We start from the raw sequence: 6,000 nt of genomic DNA, 5'->3' as shown, positions 1-6,000 counted from the left end.
TTATTTTTTTTTAATTTTTAATGTGTATTTATTTTTGAGAGAGAGAGAGAGAGAGAGAGAGAAAGAGCGTGAGCAGGGGAGGGGCAGAGAGAGAGGGAGACACAGAATCTTAAGCAGGCTCCAGGCTTTTTGAACACTCAGCACAGAGCCCGATGCAGTGTTGGAATCCACCAACGTGAGATCATGACCTAAGCCAAAGTCGGATGCTTGATCAACTGAGCCACCCAGGTGCCCCTAAATCATTGAGTTTTGAAATGGCTTTATCTTTTTTTTTAAACCTTATTTATTTTGAGAGAGAGCAAGAGAGAGCAAGAGAGAGTGAGAACACCTTGGTGGGCAGGGATGGGCAGAGAGGGAGAGAGAGGATCCCAAGCGGGCTCTGCACAGTGAGTCCAGAGCCCGGCGCAGGGCTCAATCTCACCAGCCATGAGATCATGACGTGAGCCAAAATCAAGAGCCGGATGCTTAACCCACTGAGCCACCCAGGCGCCCTGTGAAATGACTTTATCTTATAAAAACGTGCCTTGAAAAAATGGCTGGGGCTGGCCAAGGTCCAGAAATCAATAAGACACAGAAGGAGTGATCATGTGGCTCTGCCTCCAGATAATCATGGCTGGCAGATAGTTCCAGATTCTGGGTTCCTCTGTCCTAATGGGTTATGCACTCTGTGTGGCTTCACTGGCCCTGTTTAAACAATGGGGACGTTTCATGATCTGTGCCTTTGATCTCGAGAATATTCTCTGCACTTCTTATATGCTGGTTCTGAGCTAAACCAGAGTGAGAGCAATCTTAAACTAACTCTAAGTCTTCATTCTCGCCAGTTTTTAAAACTAGCGGTCTTTGGGAGCGCCTGGGTGGCTCAGTCAGTTCAGCGTCCGGCTCTTGATTTCAACTCAGGTCACGATCTCATGATTTCTGAGTTCGAGCCCCACATCGGGCTCTGAGCTGACAGTGTGAAGCTTGGTTGGAATTCTCTCTCTTCTCCTCTCTCTCTGCCCCTCTCCCCTTCTTGAAATACATATTTTTTAAAAATGATGAAAGAAAGAAAGAAAGAAAAACTAGCAGTCTTTGCAGTAAGATCCAGCTCACCCATTTGCCATTAGAGCACACTGTGTTGTGTTTTGTCCCCCCTTTGGTAGGACATTGAGCTGCATCTAAGCAAACATCTAAATGTTCTCCTTCGCATGTCTTCTATTCGAGAAGAACTCATTAATTCACGTATTTGTTCGTTCAATATTCACCAAGCAGCTACTAAGCTGTAGGTGGTGTTCTGGGTGTTCAGGATATCATATAAGACAGGCAGTTCTCCTGCTTTTAAAGATCTTACAGGCCAGTAAATGAGCACATGAATTGTGGGTTTATATGGCACTTGCAAAACATATATAAAGTATATCTTTAAAAAATAAAATAAAATAAATAAAGTATATCTACCTGTTTTTAACCTAAAAAAAAAAAAAAGGAGAAATCATCTTTTTTTTCTTCTTTTTTTTTTTCTCTAGGACATCCTCGGTTTACTGACATTTAGCTCTCTATATATTGATCTTTGCCACAGACGGCCAAGGTCAAAACACAGCAAAAAGGAGCAAAAGAGACAGATTTTTAAGTAATTAATATTTGTCCATGGGCTCACGGGCACCTTGTTATAATTTTCTTTTTAAAAATTCTTGGTCTGCACGAAAGAATATCAGAATGGAAAGGAATTTTCGGGAACATCTGGTCACAGTGCCCTCCTTTACTAAGTGAGGGGGAACCTGAGATCCAGAAAGGAGGGGAGCCGGGAGTGAAACTCATGGTTGTGCCCCCACATCAGCATCTCTACCACTGTCCCTGGCAGATTCCATTGTCAGGAAGACACTCTCCCCTCCTCCCCCAGCCTCCTGCCTGCCATTTGCACTTTGTTCAAGGAAAACCATGGGCCATAAGCTGCACCGATTAAACATTCCATTGCCTTCCTCCAAAGGAAGAATTCCCCAGAAAATTAAGCCTGAATGGCATAAAGAGGCAGGAAAACATGTTTTATTGTTACTGCTTTTCTGCTTCCACTCTTGTTCAATCCCTTTGGGTTCCGGACCTAGGAAACATAACGACTGCTGCTTCTCCTTCCTGGTCGCTTTGGAGGAGAATTTGGTGTAATCAGGTATAGTCCTCAAACAATGGAGAAGCTCTTCGTTGGTGGTTTTACATCCACTCATGTTATCAGAGACAGGAGCCCAACTGTGGCACAAAAACACAGGCATGGGGAGGAATCCTGGGTTTTTTCTGCTCTTTATTGCTATGTGACCCTAAGTAACTCACTCAACCCCTTCAATTTCATTCTGTTGTGTGAAATAGAGATGATAACACCTATCTCACAGTTATTTAGGGAATTCAGGAAAAGACCATATGGCAATACTTGGGTATAGTAGGTGCTCTATATGGGGTAGCTATTAATAATAATAATGATGGGGCACCTGGGTGGCGCAGTCGGTTAAGCGTCCGACTTCAGCCAGGTCACGATCTCGCGGTCCGTGAGTTCGAGCCCCGCGTCAGGCTCTGGGCTGATGGCTCGGAGCCTGGAGCCTGTTTCCGATTCTGTGTCTCCCTCTCTCTCTGCCCCTCCCCCGTTCATGCTCTGTCTCTCTCTGTCCCAAAAATAAATAAAAAAAAAAAATAATAATAATAATAACAACTTGTCTTGAATCAGACAAAGTAGAAAGGAAGTCATATGCATATGGATATTTTGAAATTAAAAAAATTATTCTATTTTATTTGAGAGAGAGCATGAGCAGGGGAGAGAGAGAGAGAGAGAGAGAGAGAGAGAGAGAGAGAGAGAGAGAGAAAGAGAATCTCAAGGAGGCTCCACACTCAGCATGGAGCCTGACATGGGGTTTGATCCCATGTCCTTGGGATCATGATCTAAGCTGAAATCAGGAGTCAGGTGCTGGACAGAGCCAGCCAGGCACCCCCTAATGTGCTTCTTTGAGTCTCACAGCAACGTCTTTAAGAAAAGCGGTCCCATTCTGATCCCAAATTTATATTTGAAAAAACACAAGGCTCACCTCAAAACAACAACAACAACAACAACAACAACAACAACAAAAAAAAAAAAAAAAAACAAAAAAAAAATGGTGGAGGACTTTCTCAGAGCCACTCAACTGGTAGTGGCAGAGCTTGGACCCAGAGTCCAGGTCCTTTGACTGTCTGGTCCACCTCTCTGAGTCAGTGATTTCTCTAGGGGCTTAGCCCTCCCAGCTACAAAGTCTGAACACTCACAAAAAGTAGAGGAAAACAAGACTACAAGCAGCCTCGCTTTAGATATAGTTCATGTTTTGTCAGCAAATGAGTATAAAAAAACAGCAGTGTGTTCTTTAGATTCAGAATTGTGGATGAAGTATTGAAAACTTGTTACAAGAATGCACGGTATTCCTCAAGTATGCTGGAGCAGAAGAAATGTTGAGGCCCTCCGCATGCCACGGCACCTCCAGAATTTTATTATGCACAATTGTACCCCTAAAGGATCAAAGACAGATGTGAATCCATGTGGCCTAAATTGTAAATAGATGACAGGAGACTGGCACAATAAATATTTCAGGCCTGAATTCCCTGAATTCAGGGATGGTCTCCCCCTGTCCATGGGCTGGGCCACCCTTTCTGGATTCAGCAGACTGGTCTCCCCAAGAGCACTCATCAGCTCTACTGATACTGAAGGTCAGCTGATGAGCAGGACGCCTGTTGGTTTGCTGCCAGTCCTTTCTCCCTGTCTTACAAAGGACTATTTAAAGCACAGTTCCTGATCTCATACTTGGACCCATTTTTAGACACTGGAATAAAGAAAATTAGGGGTTCTAGGACTGGGTATGTTTCTGTCACACTCACCAAATTGCAAGGGTACTTGCAGCTCTTGGAAAGGAATCTTTTAACTATATTTAATCACAGGAAAACTTTCCAGGGAGGCTCAGGTTAGCTCCTTTTATACAGTGACAATGCAAGAAAGGATTTGCTTGGAATAACAAAAAGATTATTCCACCAAGACACTTTTAATGAGCTTATACCTGAGAAGCAAATAACATTACCTTCTGGTCCAAGTTACAGATTTGGCATTAGAGATTTTTGCTAATTTCCCCTGTCAATTGTTCCCCAGCTCCTTCCTTCTTTCTTTGAGAACCTGCCCATCTACTTTGCAAAGACTCATTTCTCACTGTCCCTGCTGAGTGGGCATGTGATTTGCTTCTCTGAATGCAGACAAGATCAAGAGTCCCTACTCAAATGCACACAATCAGATTCTCTCTCTTGGGGATTGGGATCCGGTTTCTGAGCTGCTACTGAGGGTCTGTTGGGCATTTAAAGGAAATGGTGAAGTTAGCGATGGGGACACTGTGTTTGCTCTTGTGCCAAGGAGGGGAAAGAACTGGTGAGTGAGACACAGAGATAAAAAGGGAGATAGAGATAGGGCTAGAACTGAGAACAAGGGAGCATGGGGTGGGGGAAAGGAGGAGGCAGAGGGAGAGAAAGCAGAATAATGATCACATGTAGACAGATGCAGAGACAAGAAACCAATTCATATAGGAGAAAGTAAGCGCAAAATCTTGTCCTTGATTTCTGTTTCTGCTTCCAGTATTTTGTGCACATTAATTGCATTCTCTGACTTTTCATCTCATTATATGCCCCCATACCTTGGTGATGAATATAACCCATCCCTTTTTCCTTTGTGTGTGTGCGTGTGTGTGTGTGTGATTAAATGGGTTTTGTTCCTTGCAACCAAGAAATCCCAAGACAGATTTACATCCACAATCTCACCTATGATGACCAGTAACATTTCAAGATGGCACCTTTGTCTTAAGAGAATTCATAGTTTTGGGACGAGCACCAAGAAGTGAGGGAGGCCTTTGTGATCTACTGTCTTAGCATCATGCTCATTGATTTATCTGTCACTAGTGCTTCACGTGCTTTGGCTCTGTTTTTATTCTTTGCATCAAGCTAAAATAGATTCTATAATTGATATCCTCAGTGGAGCGTGACTTTCCATCTGGGATAGATTTTCAAAAATTCTTCCTGGGAGTCCAGAGGGTTGGAATGGCTCCAAGATTCCTCATCACACCATTGGCCAGCACCTCTTTTTTTCTTTCTCTGAAAGGTGTGAATTTGACCTTTTCATTGGTCACCAAGGCTGCCTTATATTCAGCTACTTGTGACTAGGATACAAAGGGCTTTGAGGGAGAGCAGCCCACAGAGTTCTATTTGAGGAATGCCAAATGGTTCCCCAGGACCCAGCTGATACCTCTTTCTCACACAGTGCCTGAAATGTGCAGTTATTTCTGTTGAATTATAATATTATTTCTCACGACAAAGTCTAATATTAGAACAAAATTAGCAATACCCACAGAGAGGGCAGAAAAGTCTCAAACTTGCCACTTCAAGGACTTTGGAAAAAATCAAAACCTCTGTGCTTCAGTTTCCTCATCTGTAAGATGATAGTATTAATACATACCTCAGAGGGTTGTTATGGGGGTCGAAAGAGTTAATGTTTATAAAGCCCCTAAAATGGTGCCTGGCACTTAGTATGAGCCCTACTGAACATTTGTATCCCCTGTTAAAAGGATGATAGAGGGTAAAGTCTGGAGGTTTTTCTTACATGGTATGTAAACTCTTCAATGTAGAATATCTGAGGTTTGCGGAAATACAAATCAAAACCACATGGAGATACCACCTCACACCAGTCAGAGTGGCTAAATTTAACAATTCAGGAAACAACAGATGTTGGCGAGGATGTGGAGAAATGGGAACCCTCTTGCACCGTTGGTGGGAATGTAAACTGGTGCAGCCGTTCTGAAAAATAGTATGGAGATTCCTCAGAAGATTAAAAATAGAATTACCCTACAATTCAGCAATAGCACTACTAGGAATTTATCCAAAGGATACAGGAATGCTGATTCATAGGGGCACATGTACCCCAATGTTTATAGCAGTGCTATCAACATGTCCATTGACTGATGAATGGATTAAGAAGATGTGGGATATATA

The sequence above is a fragment of the Panthera tigris genome, chromosome A2 (assembly GCF_018350195.1).
Source record: "Panthera tigris isolate Pti1 chromosome A2, P.tigris_Pti1_mat1.1, whole genome shotgun sequence".
Taxonomy (NCBI): domain Eukaryota; kingdom Metazoa; phylum Chordata; class Mammalia; order Carnivora; family Felidae; genus Panthera; species Panthera tigris.
The sequence above is the reverse complement of the archived record's forward strand: the minus strand, read 5'-3'. Positions refer to the sequence as shown.